Genomic DNA, 12,540 nt, shown 5'->3' on the forward strand with positions numbered 1-12,540 from the left:
GAATTAAAGCTAATAAATCAAATATAATGAGAGTGTCTGAAAGGTGGATAGGCCTCACCATAACACTGAGGTGAGATGCACAGTCCAGTTGAGAAGGAGAGCCTGACAAAGAAGGGCAGCCAGATGACCTACCAAGGCTTTACATCTCTTCCCCGAGCAGAAATGGTAACAACACACTAAACAATCTTCTGGGGAACGTAGTTGTTCTTCTCTTCTGGGACAGGTACCCAGAACTGGAGCGTAAACACTTTAACTTTTAGTGCACTACGTGATGTTATGATGTGGAATACCGAGAACCCAAAATCATAAAACCTTGACACAGACAAAGTGTATAATCCCTTCAATACATCATTTAGTTACTACGGGTTTGAGGAAGCGCCAATTTGGAAGTACTCAGGGCATAGATGCAATTTATCAAATGCTACAAATTTAAATACGGATTTAATGGTACAGATACTAATGAAAAAAAGACGAGAGCAATTAGACAGAATGCTCTAACTAATCAAATAATCCATTCCTGTATCTTTCATAAGAGTTAATTTGGCTATATGTTTGATACAGCTACACTATAATCATAGTGACTATATGTATCTGTTATTACATACTAAACACATACAGCAGGCTTTCTTCACTGTATCACAGAGAAGCCCAAGTCGGAAGGAGCTGCGGCCGCCATCAGGCCTCCCCTCAGCCTGCTCTGCCCTGGGCTGAGCACACCAGGGGCCTCAGCTGCCCCTCACACACCTTGCCCTCCAGATCCCTTACCATTTTTTAAGCCCTGCCTTGGACATTCCCTAAGACTTTTACGCCCTTCTTATATTGAAGGCCCAAGTCCACACCCAGCATAGGAGGCGAAGCCACACAGTGCAGAGCAGAGCACCTCTCCCCTCACCCAGGGGCAGCACGGGGCTTGGGGCACCCCAGAACACCCTGCTGACTCACATTCAACTTGCTGTAAAACCATCAGAACCCCCAGATTCCTTTTCATAGGGCCATTCTCCAGCTTCTCATCCTCAAGTCTGCACACATAGCCAGGATTACACCATCCCAAGTGCAGAATCTGGCACTTGCTCATCTTAATCTCATCTGCCTGCTGATTGCACAGGCCTTTGATTTGTTAAGATCTCTCTGAAAGGCTCTTCTGCCCTCGAGGGAGTCAACAGCTCTTCTTTATTTAGTACGATCTGCAATTTTACTTGGTATGCATTTCAGTCCCACATCCAGATCATTTACAAAAATCACAAAAGACGAGCAAGTTTGTAATGTTACCAGAAAACCTGGTACATCCAATCATGTATAAACCACTCCAATCTGGAAAACCAAGCGGGGACAGAAAATGCGAAAAGAAATCTTTAGAGAGAAAAGATGAGATTACTAGATACAAATTGGTCTGGTTTTTTTTCCTTTAACATATAGTCCTGTAGGACCAATGTACTAGCAAGAACAATGTTAATTCTGAAAATTAAAAAAAAAAAAAAAAAAAAAAGTATTTCATCAGGAAGGTTATTTCAGTATGCGTAAGGTAATTTTAAGGAGTTTAGGCCCACATCATACACTTACATTTTATTAATTACAGATTTTATCTAAACAGCATGCTTTATTTTTGTGCTACAAGAAAAGTGAACGTCCAATACGACTTACAATAAAGCACTGCTTATCAATAGAGAGCATCTTCTTGGTCAATAAATGATATCAGACATAGCTTAAAATGCTGCAAATTTAATAGAATAGCTTATTTGAAAGTGACTTCTGGATGTCATCTTGGCAAATCCACCCCAGGTCAGAGGAATGTCAAATCAGAAACAAGACCAATGGCAGAAGTCAAGTTTTTCAGCTTTCATTCAACTAAGTTTTGAGTATCTAAAAGAATACAGATTTCTCAACATCTCTAGGATACCTTCTTCCAGCTTCAGTTATCTTTGCTATTAGAAATCCTCCTTGTTGCAACCTCTTACCTGCCATCCTACCAGAGTGCATCTCTAAGAAGAGCCTGGCTTCATCTTCTCTATGCTCTCCCATTAAATAGCTGAAGACAAATAACGTGTCCCTCTAGCCTTCTCAAAGCCAAATACACCCATCCCTCTCAGCCTCTGTTTGTTACACACGCCAACTCCCTAAGCATCCTGGTGTCCCTCCACTGGACTCCTTCCAGTATGTCAGTATCTTCATTACCCCGAGGTTGAACCAAACTGATCACTCCAGATGGGGAACTCAGCTATCAGTATAACAATCACACTTCCCTCACATTGATGGCTAGTCTTGCCTCATTCAGACAAGTATGCTGTTCATTTTCACCCTTATAAGAGCACATTGCTCACGTCCAAGGTATTGTCCCCCAGAACTCCCAAGACCATTCCTGCAAAGCTGCTGTCTATCCTATTGGCACCCAGCCAGCACTATTCCCATACAATTCAGATAAGATGTTATTAGTTGCCAAAAAGGACTTTTAATACTACCCTTGATTGGCACTTCCTTTTGGTTTTTCACTATTAATTATTTTAATTCAAAATGCAATATACACTTCAGTACATACTGCCCATGATACAAAAAAATCTGCATGGACAACTGATAGACATAAATCCTACTACCTTGCCAGGTTTATCAGATACTGAAATCACAAACCCTTTTTAATAATGCTTTGAAAATTAAATTCTGTTCTTCTGATTTTTGCACGTGCTTAGGGGAAAAAAAGTATAATTCCCTGACATACGTAAGTGAACAAGAAGTTTGTAGATAGTTCACTTTCCTCTTTCCTTTAACAATAACTAACATCAACTAGCAATCTTAACCACATTTTTTTCCATCTGAGGAGTACCCAAGATCAGCTAACAACTTACTATTTTTGATCAAGTATGGACAAGCTTCTCAAAGACAATTTACCTTCAGCAATTAGCATTCAATCCATCTACTAATTCAATATCAAGAAAAACTGAATTTGAGAATATGTGAAAGTATGTGCTAGATACAGTTAAGAAACTCACACAGACTACAGCCAAACAGCCAATGAAGCCACCAACAAAGGAAATAAAATCTTAACATCAAATGGGATTTAAAATAAAAGAGGAGGAAAAAAAAATCCCACCACCAGAACAGTTCAAGTCTATGATAAGGTAAGATAGACAGGGAATGGAATCCAAGGCAAGAATGGATAGAGTCAGCATCGAAGTGTGACAGGTTTTCTCAGCTGCACTCCTTGACCAGCCGCGAGTTGCATTATGCAATCAAAACTCCTGTTTATTGAATAGAACAATTCAACTGACTTCAAGAAGTAAAGGTAACTATTTGAAGATGACCATATTTCTAAGATCTGCCAATCTTTCCCACTGCTCCGTAAGTCATTCTTGCAGGTCTTCTCTAAACCCTCCAGTTCTTCTCTATTAAAAATGCTGAACTTCATTCAGACCATAATTGCTGCCTTATACATTATGTTAGGGAGATCAACTCCGTGTTTCTAGTTGATAATTCTTTGGGCATAAGCACACAATGATAACCAAACACAGCAAAAATTTTAACAACTCCATAATATATCCAATAAATTAAAACAACAACAACAGCTCACCACCAACAAAAAAGCCTTTATTGCATTCTCATTTCCAGTCATTTCCAAACAACCTTTTTCACGCGTGTGTGTATATGAACTATGGATAACTTCCTATCTGACCTTTCTAGGCAATATTTGGCTTCTTTAATGAGGAACCACCAAACAGAATAAAACTTTATCTTATGAATGAACATTAACATAAATAAACATCACAAACACAGATATACTGATTAGTTATTCAAGAGATGCCTGGTAAATCTGTCCAGCTTAGAAGCAGTTCCTGATCATCGAGAAGTTAATTTATTAGTACAGGCCTTCTTTCCCTATCTGGAAGAAAGAAAAAAAGGAAGACAGACACTGATATTACACCCATCTATATAGTACAACTCGTACGCTGCTAGGAGCTGAAGTTACAGACCACATTATGCTAGCCACTGTACCAAAACAGAATACGAATGTCTGTTCAAAGAGCAAACGACCTAAACATAAGGGACAACAGATGGAGAGAGAGAAAAGAAAATACAAGGAAAAAAGCACTACAACCAACAATGGTTAGGATTCTTGTTCCAAGGATGGTGTGCTTAGGTCTCAAGAGTAACAAGAAAGGTATTCATTTAGCTGTCAGTTGGCTTTGTTTCCTGAATTTTGCTTCCTCTGCATTAATAAGTTGCATTTGCTTCAGAAGGCGCACATATGGAAGCACCCCCAAACATGAGGACCGTGACAGGAGAAGGAACAGAGGGGTTGAACTGCCCATGACGTCACTTTCTGGAGAGCATTTAAACCTCATTAACAACAAAATAAGACTGTAAAACTATTCACAGCTAAACTGCAAGCTTAAATTAAAGGCAGGTAACCCGTTACTTTTACATTCATAAAATATAACATAAAGACCAGGCAGTCAAAACAGAATAAGCGTTACTACAAGACACAGAGAACAAAGACAAGGTATGAGATGTAGTTACATGATCCATTTAAATAGATACATAATAAATATTTAACTGTTTGTTAGCAATTAAGATACAGCTTACTACCTGTTAGAAGAATAGCATGCTGTGTGCCTAAAACAACAGCTAGATCAAGGGCTTAAACAGAGGTCTGAAGGCAACACCATCTACAAGCGATAGATAGGCAGCATGGAGAGCTTTCTTTCTGGGGAGAAAGGATTGCCTTCGGGATAGCAGCCTGAGCTAAAGGTCAGGTACCCACAAAAACATGCCAGAAGCACGCACTGAGATATAGCTGGAAGAGAGGGAAAATCTGGAAGAGACATTTGAAAATCATCCATACAAAGTTGACAGCTGACGTTATAATATATTAGAGAAATTTGGTGTAGTATTGCAGGCAAAAAAACAACCTGAAGAGCTCTTATAGGCATCTAAACAAATGAACCCCAGGAAGAAGAAAATTCTTTGGCAAGCTTTAACTTTCAGGAAAAAGAGATGGCTGCATCACAAATGGGCCTGTTTAGAGCTCAGTATACCTACAAGAGCTGCTCTGGAAGTAATGCCTTCTATTTTATTACGTTGGTCCACAACATCAAAGGCAGACAGTGCTATTGCAGACATTGGTATTGCAATAGAGGTTGAACCTCCCCACCAATATTGTTACATGTTGTTGCTGTGAGGCAGATGGCAGCAGAGGGACAGTCTGACAAAATGGCATCTGGTGTGGAAGTGTGCATGAAGCAAAGGTTTGAATTTCTCCATGCAGAAAAAAAATGACACCACAGACATTCCTTGATGCTTGCTCAATGTTCATGGAAACCAAAAGGCAGATGTGAGCATAGTGAGGAGGTGGATGGTGCATTTCAGCAGTGGCAACAGCAATGTGAAAGACAGTGGATGTTGTCTTTTGGATGACCAGGGCAGATTTTTAGAAGGTCAGCATGCAGGCTCTTGTTCATCACTGGCAGTAATGCATCACTAATGGTGGTGACAACAACTCTATTTTTCAATGTAACTGAGAATTTGCTCCAACAGTGTTGTTGTGCTCTCTGTATCAGTTGTAGTTTCCACAGAAATGAAGAGCAGGCATTACTTTTGGGGTAACCTGTGTATATTGCACAAAAAAGCCTGAAGAAGCAGAAGATGGCAATATGCTTACTAAGAAGTCTGCGGTGCAGAAAAACAGTTTCCTAGAATGACTGAGCCACAACCAGGCTAAATCAGAAAATCCTGTATATACTGCTGTTCTATGGGTTATGTTGTATTTGACCATCTTTTCCCAACCAAAACACTGAGGACACCATGTAGAAACCTACACAAGCAATTCCATGGTGCCACAGTTACTTGAATGGATGACAAACATTTCCTCTACTGCCACCTCTGTAAGAGACAGATTGGTGAGCTACCTAATCAGTCAATAGTGCCAACATCTAAAAAGCCAATGTCTATTCAACATACCCCAGTGAACATCATAGAATCATATCATAGATCCATTGAACAGCCTAGGTTGAAAAGGACATCAAAGATCATCTAGTTTCAACCCCTTTGCTGTGGACAGGGTCACCAATGACCAGACCAGGCTGCCCAGAGCCACATCCAGCCTGGCCTTGAATGCCTCCAGGGATGGGGCATCCACAGCCTCCTTGGGCAACCTGTTCCAGTGCGTCACCACCCTCTGTGTGAAAAACTTCCTCCTAATATCTAACCTAAACCACCCCTATCTCAGTTTAATATCATTCCCCCTTGTCCTATCACTATCCACTCTTGTAAACAGCTGTCCCCCCTCCTGTTTATAAGCTCCCTTCAAGTACTGGAAGGCTGCAATGAGGTCTCCCCAGAGCCTTCTCTTCTCCAAGCTAAACAAGCCCAGTTCCCTCAAACTTTCCTCACAGGAGAGGTGCTGCAGCCCTCTGATCATCTTAGTGGCCCTCCAACACAATATTAAACAGGGGAAAAGACGGAATTGAAATGACTTCCTGCCTGACGGTGTGAGGGTGCCAAGACACTCACAGGTTGCCCAGAGAGGTTGTGAATTCCCCCTCCCTGGAAGCATTCAAGGTCAGGCAGGATGGGACATTGAGCAACCTGGTCCAGAGGGAGGTGTCCCTGCCTATAGCAGGGGGGTTGGAACTAGATGATCTTAGAAGTCCCTTCAAACCCAAACCATTCCACAAGAGGATGAATTATGCCTCGGTACTTTTGTATGACATAATACACAAATTCAGGCATTTGGAAGCCAGGCTAACAAAAATTGAAAGACTCTGATAACTTTTGTAAGAGTTAAAGAGTTGATGGATCTTGATGCACAGTTTACTACAGAATGTCTTACTTATTTTAGGTAAAGTGGTAACATTTTAAGTGTTAAGTATTCCAAAAATCCAAAACTATCCTTTCTTCACAACAGCAATGCATATTAATTAATCACATCACAGAACATCTTAGCCCATAATCTTCTTGTGTTACTGATACTCGATATGACTGAGGAGAACATCAATCATGTCCATTTCAAGACACTACTGTAGCCATCCTGTTCAAAGAGCTGAACACTTGCTTCTGAGTCCCTGCCTTAGCACTGCTCAGTCACTGCCCTGCAGGTTATTCTCCAGCAGTGGCCAATAGTAGAAGCAGCACATAAGTTACAGTGAAGTTGACTCCAAAACACTTGGGGAGTGCTCAGAGGGAAAGCTTAAGCATTAGGACAAACTTACAAAGCATTAATACCCCTCAAACAGAGAAATTTCAAAACTGCAGTGGTGGCAGCCCTATCTCTTGCAACTCCGATTTGACCACAAAATGGAATAATTTCTGGTCATTGTATTTACGTTGGACTAAAAATGTGCATTCATTGTCTGTGTTATAACCACTGACCGTAGTAAACTTGCTCTCATCACAAACAAGAGTAAGGAAACAACTTTAACCACTGCCAGATCCAATTAATGAAATACTTCAGGTGAAGATGCAAGCATTCCTTAATACAAAGTTATGATCTAATCTGTCTAATAAAAGACAGATGTGGATCCCTATGAAACTGTTAATGTTGTCATCCATGTAGATTCATCATCAATTTTTTCATTCATGAATCCAATGGAATTCTTGTGGAACAGAATTAGATAGAATAATTATGGCTTTATCTTAAAATTGATGATTTCCAGAAGCTCAGAAAGGTAAGTCTGAAACTGCCAAAACAACAGAAGTACAAATAAGCAGAGTTGAAGTCAGCACAGTCAAAGCATCAACCAAAGAAGACATACAATGCAACTGCATTTCAGATTTCTCACACAGCTCTCCTCTATCCAAAATTTCTCCTACAAGTACAAAACACTGACAAGTTCACTCACGTTGCTCCAAAATGAAGAATTTTAATACCAGCAACTAAATTGAGCAGATCATTTTACCATGGCCTGCATAGGTAACCTAGAAGAGGTAAGACATAAGGAATGCTTGACTACAAGGGTGGGACTCTTCCAACTCAAACCATTCTATGATTCATATACCAGGTTAAACTTCCTAACAGCCATATTTGCCAGCAGCACACAGGGTAGTCTACAAGTATAGAAGAAAAGCTAAGTTTCCTCTAACTCTAACTTCGCAGAAATCCAGATATCTTTCTAGAACAGCCACCTAATAAGATTAAATCACTTAAACTATGCTTAAAGTTAAAAGCAGTTGCAAAAAAAAAATAAAAAAAAAATGCTTCTGTCTGCTGAAAAAGCCAACAACTTCTGCAGACAACAGAATTTCTACAGCATACAAGGCTGTAGCAGCCTCCTGAGATAAATACTACCTCAAACTTCTCAGAAGGGACAACTAACTCATCTCGCCGAGCTCCTGAACTTCGTATGCCAATCCCTTCCTAAAGCTAGGCAAATTTCATTATTATTTGTGATGTGCACTCCCTCCAGAATGAAAGAAGCAGTTCTCCATACGCAGTGGATTTTTTCATCAGTAGTAACACTTTATATAAATTCTTCACAGAACTTGTTCTGATTTTGTATATTGATTGGTTGTGATTTCTAGCACAAATAGACAGAACTTCAGCAATTCTCTATTTATTCCTAGAAACCAAAATAAAAACTCCCTTAACAGTGTAAGAGTGTCTGTGAAGCTGCTGGACAAAAATATAAAGAAAGCCAGCAAAAGACTCCAAGAGTTTGTATTAGTTTAGGTTCCACACCCCTCTGCAAACTTGGACAAGCTCTGCAGAAGACAAAGAAGCTTGCTTTCATTTATTCACTGGCATTTGTGTACTCTTGCTGATGCAAATCCTTCTTAGCACATTATTCCAGAGTGAGCAACAGTAGAATGCAATCATATTCAGGGCCAAAGCAGATCAGCAGCAACAATATAAAGCAAGTTTAGTAGATATTCAAATTAAAACAATCTTACTTTTAAAAAGTGATTTGGTCTAACGACATCATAATGCCTCATCACCATCTTCATTTCACAAATTACAGTTGAAGAGTTTGGAGTGCCCATGCAGCAGTGAGCACAGAACATACGCCTGTCACACATGACAGCATGGCCGCAGGATATACTTTTTCCTCCTGAGAAAAGACCCTACCACCATGACCACAGTTGGTGGAAGACCACGTGCCATCCAGCAGGATGCCCTTGTGCAATACTCTGGTATAACTCACAGACCAGCTGGCAATTACACAGAGGTTTGCTGAATCTCTGTCCTACAGCTGCTCATAGCAGCAGTTTTGCTTCTCAGAGGCAGCCACACAAAGCTGCAGGATATTTTTCAGGGCAGCTCCTTCAACACTTTCCTGCTCTCTTCCAACGCAACAGACTTCCTCCACCCAAAGCACTACCCATGTCAGAAGTTACTTTTTGAACATGAAACACCAGAAAAAGCACAATAGCTGTTAGGTTGGAAGGTACAATGAGTCAGAAAACATGGCAGCCTCGCATCCAAGGCATGATAACAATAATAAAAAGAACAGCCCTCCTATCAATGCTAACAAGCCATACAAACTCTCAATGCCTTTCACAATGTTGTTTATTTCAGATACTCAGAATTAATTCAGATCTGATGCCTTCCTCCTAAGCGGCAACGTTTCCACAGTGAAATACCCATGCTCTCTAGATGTAAGCAACCAAAAAGCGTCCAAGCAGCAGCCTATGCAGATCTGGGGAATCCACCAGGTACAAAGGTAAGGAGAGGACAAAAAGCTGCCCAGACACACGCAGTGGACAGGGCTGCACACTGTGCTCCTCCCACGCGCGGCCCTGAGCACAGCACGGCGCTGTTTGTTTTGTTCTCTGCACGGCAGCAGCCGCATCCCAACAGCTCCCACAGCCTCCATCCACACACACACACAGTTACTTTCTTCTCCGCTGTGCTACTTTGTAAATTTCAGAAGCTCCTTTTGCACAGCATGCAGCAAAGGAAGGTTATGAAACGGGAACGGACTAGGTTTAACCCACAGCCCGGTCCTCTGCAATCAGCCTTCCCTTGGCCTGACACCCAACAGAGCAGCGCTTGGGGAGTACAATGCGACAGCCACCGGCAGGAAACAGCAAGTCGCTCTACCGCCCCCCAGCCTCAAGGCACGAAAGACACAGGATTGAGGAAAAGGGAAAAAAAGAAAAAAAAAAAAAAAAAAAAAACCCACAAAAAAAAAACAACAAACAAAGATGGCAGAAGGTGCCTGGCCGTGGAGTTCAGTGCCCGCTTCACGCCTCCAGAGGGCACCCGCGAGGTGCCCCCCCTCCCGCCGAGCCGGGCGGAGCGTAGCGGCCCGTCTGCCTCCGGAGCGGCTCCGCAGGACCGTCCGCAGCACCGTCCGCCGCGAGGAGGGGCCGCCCGCCCCACGGCCACCCCGGGGCGGCAGCTGCCGGGCCCAGGAATGTCCCCACCCCGCCCTGAGGCCTCTCCTTTTACCCCCACCCCTGGAAAACAACGAGCAGGTCTGGCGGGGGCAGAAATAGGTACGGAAATAGCACTCACAATGGAGCTCCCTCTCCTTGCCGCTCTCCGCCAAGGCTGCGCCAAACCGGGCCGGAGCCTGAAGGGAAGACACGGGGTTATCGCGGGGCACCGGGCAGCGGGCACGGCTCTCCCTCGCCCCGCAGGGCCGGCACCGCCCGCCTCGCCCGCCGCCTCCCGAGCGATAAACGCGGGCCCCCGGGGGAAATAAACAAACAGGCAGCGCCGCCCCCGGGGCCGCGGCACGGCCACGCCGTCCCCGAGGGGCCGAGGCATCGGGGCGGAGAGGGCACGTTCCGCACTAACTCGCCTCGCCGGGCCTCGAACCGGCGGCGCGGGGCAGCGGACGCGCAGCCCTCCTCCCCGCCCCCGCATGGCGCCGCCGATCTGCCCCCGGCCTCGGATTTGCCCCCCTGCAGTCGGCCCGCGGCACTGCCGCCTCCCGGCCGCCATTAGCGAGCCCCGGCCGAACAATACGGGGGGGAGCGCGGCGGCGGGAGGAGCGCGGCGCCGCGCCGGGCAGTGGGGGAGGCGGGAGGGAGGGAGGCAGCCGCCGGGAGGAGGAGAGCGGGGGGAGGGGGGGGTTGGCACCGGGGCAGAACAACGGCCTCGGGCCCGGCGGGGAAAGCGGGGGGAGTTCGGTGAGAGGCGCTACACCGACGCCGGCCTTTCCCCAAACGCCTCGGCCTGCACCCCAAGCCTGCCCCCGGGCCGCCTCCCGCCGCCCACCTCCGGGCGGCGATCAGCGGAGCTGCCCCCGGCTCCGCTCCGCCGCCAGAGGGCCGCCCGGCCCGGCGGGGCGCCGCGAGGCTCTTCCATCCCCGCCTCGGGGACAGCTCCGCGCCGCCACCCGCCCGCCCGTCCCCGGCCCCCGCCTCACCCGAGGGCTCCCCGCAGGCACCAAACCCCCCGCGGGGGACGCACGCACTCCGCCTTACTCCTCCGGCGGCTCAACTCTACTCGGTCCGGTCCCAGGCTCAGCGCAGCTGCTAACGAAGGGGAGGAGAAACCGGGCCAACGGAGCTGATCAGGGCCCGCCCCCGCCCAGCCATTGGCTGTCCCCGGGAACGGGCTCTCGCGCCGGGCCAGCTGATTGGGCACGCCGCCCGTCCGTCGGCGCCGCCCGCAGCCGGTTGACCCTATGAACTGCCAATCTCCCCGCTAGCCATGCCCCGAGTGCTTCCCACTTTGAGCCATCAGGTTTGAGGAGCCCCAGTCGTAGCCCACCGGCGCGTGTCCGCTCTCGGCATCACCAGTGACGCGCCCAGCTCCAGTCGCCCGACAACTTGCACAAGTCGGGCGCGCTGCGCTCTCCCAGCCTTCCATAGCTGTGAGGAAGCAGCGCGCCCACCCGAGCAGCGCTCCCGATCCTCGCGGGCACGGCACCGCGAAGCTCACGATGCCCTTCCGCTCCGCGCCCCGACGTGGGGCTACTGATTCTTATGGCGCCCCCCTCCGGTCCCGTCTCGCAGCCTCCCCTTGAGCGGTGGGGAACTCCGGGCCACCTTCAGGAAGGATGGCGCGTGTATAAAGGCAGCGCTCCCAGCGGGGACGGTGCCCGTGTAAGAGCCTCTTCTGGACACCGCGTCTGCCCCACCAAGCAGCGCCTCCCCACCGCGAGCGCTCTCCTGCCCCCACCCACTGAGGAGGAGGGCGCCATGTCGGCCGCCATGGTTCCTAGAGGAGTGCTGGTGGTAGTGCTGGTGGAGCTGGTGGAGCTGGTGGTGTCCTCCATTTTGTCGGAAGCCGCTGCGGGGAGCTTGGGGCCAATGCGACCCAACGTGGGGCGGCCCTGTGAGGCGCCCCGGTCCGGCCCCCGGCAGGAAGAGGGGCCAAGAGCCCCTGGCAGCGCCGCGAGGCGGGAGCAGCGCTCCGGGCGGCAACGGGAGCCCAGTGCCGGGAGCCAACTCCCCGCCCGCCCTCTGCCAAAATGGAGGATGCGCACTTCCTTTGCGCGCAGCCGTCCCTCTTTCTGGCCATGGCACCCACGCCTGTTTCGTCGAGGACCTGGGCAGCTCAGCTTCCCGGCTGGCGTTCCGGCCCCTCCCTGCCCCATTCCTTCATCCCCTTCTGCCCCGAAGAAGGAGAAAGAGAGGGCGAGCCCCCGCCCCGTCCTTCCT

General features: G+C 47.1%; 1 protein-coding gene across 10 annotated transcripts in view; it reads right to left on the reverse strand.

The window, feature by feature from the left end:
* ZMYM2 (zinc finger MYM-type containing 2) overlaps positions 1-11,434 on the reverse strand; it is an 89,001-nt gene extending 77,567 nt beyond the window's left edge. For 7 of the 10 annotated variants that reach the window (XM_042838992.1, XM_042838991.1, XM_042838990.1 and 4 more), the window contains exons 1-2: positions 11,349-11,434; positions 10,442-10,499 (exon numbers count right to left, since the gene is read on the reverse strand). The gene's annotated coding sequence lies outside the window, so the exon portion shown is untranslated. Of the gene's footprint in view, positions 1-10,441; positions 10,500-11,300 lie in introns of all 10 variants that reach the window. The other 3 variants (XM_042838988.1, XM_042838986.1, XM_042838989.1) reach the window with 3 other exon arrangements.
* Positions 11,435-12,540: the final 1,106 nt, after the last annotated feature.

Source organism: Centrocercus urophasianus, unplaced genomic scaffold (genome assembly GCF_019232065.1).
Source record: "Centrocercus urophasianus isolate 14NV4802_14NV808 unplaced genomic scaffold, USGS_Curo_1.0 seq_9, whole genome shotgun sequence".
Lineage (NCBI taxonomy): Eukaryota > Metazoa > Chordata > Aves > Galliformes > Phasianidae > Centrocercus > Centrocercus urophasianus.